General features: G+C 48.8%; 1 non-coding gene and 1 pseudogene across 1 annotated transcript; both read right to left on the bottom strand.

Annotated features, from left to right (window-relative positions):
- Positions 1-241: 241 nt before the first annotated feature.
- Positions 242-403, bottom strand: LOC132134419 (U1 spliceosomal RNA). Its single transcript, XR_009429573.1, has one exon. It is a non-coding gene; the product is annotated as a U1 spliceosomal RNA (small nuclear RNA).
- A 351-nt stretch (positions 404-754) lies between these two features.
- Positions 755-931, bottom strand: LOC132134420 (U2 spliceosomal RNA; annotated as a pseudogene).
- Between the last annotated feature and the right edge of the window lie 1324 nt (positions 932-2255).

Below are 2255 nucleotides of genomic sequence, written 5' to 3'. Positions count from 1 at the left end.
ATGGAGACAGCTACAGCTAGGCTGCAGTCAGTCCAATGGACTTTCAAAGTAAGGTCTGTGCTATATTCGAACTGAACCACCCACCAGGGTCCGATTTTTCAAGAGCGTAAAAATCGGTGAAAGCGTTGTTTCACAGGCGCACAACACATACCTCGCATGTGACAGAACTCCCCATTCTGAAACGCAAAAAAAAAAAAAACCTGGAAAAAACCTCTTCTGCTTTGTTTCACCAACAATTTCAGGGGAGATTACGAACGCAGTCCCCCACTACCATAAATTATGCAGTCGAGATTCCCGCATTTGGGGAATTCGCAGGGGTCAGCATGGCCGGAGTGCAAGGGGCAAGCCTCGCCCTGGGTGAACCGCCTTCTCGATCATGGTGTCTCCCCTGCCAGGTTAGTATGAAGGCCCAGGCGGTCAGCCAGAGGTACGATTTGCGTCTCTACCGTCCACACCAACGGTTAGCCCCCCTCCAGGAAAGGAAGGACGGGTGCCTTCCATTACTGGCCTGGAAACTGCCAAGCTCATGGGCCGGTGCTTCCCAACGCCGGTTTTAGATGACTCTCTTTAACCAAACACACCTGATTCGATGCATCACCTCATCTGTGAAAGACCTCAGGTGGGTGCATCGTTCGTGGAAGAGTCCAAGACCCCAGGAGGGCGCATCAGGAAAAAAGTTCGCAATACACCACAGCATGGCAGATCTCATTCCTTGTTCTGCTATTCGACACAATAAACGGCAATCCCCAAAAAGGGAAAGCACACCGTTCCTGGAGACACTGCAATACCAGGCCGATGCTTGGAGTGGACGGAGCAAGCCCCGGCTCCAGCTCCGTGATCTAAAAATCCATTTAATATGTAGTCCCCGGATGGGGGACGTATCAGATATTAAACTGATAAGAACAGATTTTTTTTCTTTCAAAAAAGTTTTATTGTCACGAGTTACATTTTTTCCATTTGCATTTTTACTTTCACACACATTTTTCTTTTCAAGCACACATTAAAACAAGCCATATAATATATAATAAATACACATGGTAAAATGAAAGAAACAATCATTGTTAAAAAACATTTGATTAAAACCACAGTGTTTTGCTTGTTTTTAAAAGGCCATATTTGGGGTGTGTTTAAAAGGTGCGATTGGTTTCAAAAGTAAAATACATATTTAAAAAAGCAAACAAGCCTCATATGCATGTTAATAAAACCAATTTTATTGATAAAACACAATAAAAACCAATTTATTGGATAAAAACCAATAAAAAAAAACATCTGTTGTGCAAGACCGGGGGTGAGTCCTTATCAAGTCGGTCTTCACCCCACTCTCCAGAACAGGGACATGAGATGCTACTTTACGGGCTCAGCGGAGATCCCCTCTCCTCCGGCCCGCTGGCCCACTGTTCCCGTAGCCAGAATGGTGAGGGTGCATCTACGGGCAGCCAGGGTCGGTGCCTGCCGGGACCCTCTCTGTGCGACCCCGGCCCCCCCGTCCGAATATCGTCGTCCGGTACCCCTGCAGCATTGATGTTACCTTTAGCTCGCATGCATGGAGGGTTACCGTAACGCGCTTCCCCACCAGCAGGTTTCTGGTGGCCCAGATGGCATCCTTGATGACGTTGAGGGTGAGCTAGAGCGAGGTAAATTTCTGTGCCGTCAAGTCCTTCAAGCCCCGGCCCACCCCAAGGATGGCGAGCTGGTACCCGAACTGGGCCCCACCTGCTGGTAGGCACGGGAAATACAGGGGGCCGGTCTTGGCCCACAGGACCCGCGCAGTGCTGCAGTCCCAGAGCAGGTGGTGGACGGTCTCCGGGGAATTGCAGCCGGACCGAGGGCAGATGGGGTTTTTGGCCATGCCTCTGGAGTGCATAACCGCCCTGACCGGGAGGATCTCATGAGCCACCATCCACGATAAGTCCTTTTCTGGAGAGCAGGGTGAGCCGCATTCCGCCAAACTTGTTTGGCCTCACTTAGTGTGAGGCCCAGAACTGGACTCACCGGTTCCCGGTCCTGCACAACAGAAATGAGAGACTTGTGTTTAGTTAAAATGGTGACATCTTCCCTCTCTAAAAGGTATTTCTTTAAAAACTTTTTTATAAAACTGTACTCTTTAGGCAAGTTAAAAGACACTGGGGTTTTCAAATCTACTGGTAAAATTTTCAAAGTTCTTAGGTAAGACCCCATCCAAAATCGCGCCATTGCAGCCGTCTTGTTTTCTTTGGATGGGGTCATGGCATAACTGATGTGCAGGGCGGTGAAGC

The sequence above is a fragment of the Carassius carassius genome, unplaced genomic scaffold, assembly GCF_963082965.1.
Source record: "Carassius carassius unplaced genomic scaffold, fCarCar2.1 SCAFFOLD_124, whole genome shotgun sequence".
NCBI lineage: Eukaryota > Metazoa > Chordata > Actinopteri > Cypriniformes > Cyprinidae > Carassius > Carassius carassius.
Note: the sequence above shows the minus strand (reverse complement) of the source record. Positions and strands in the feature narration are given on the sequence as shown.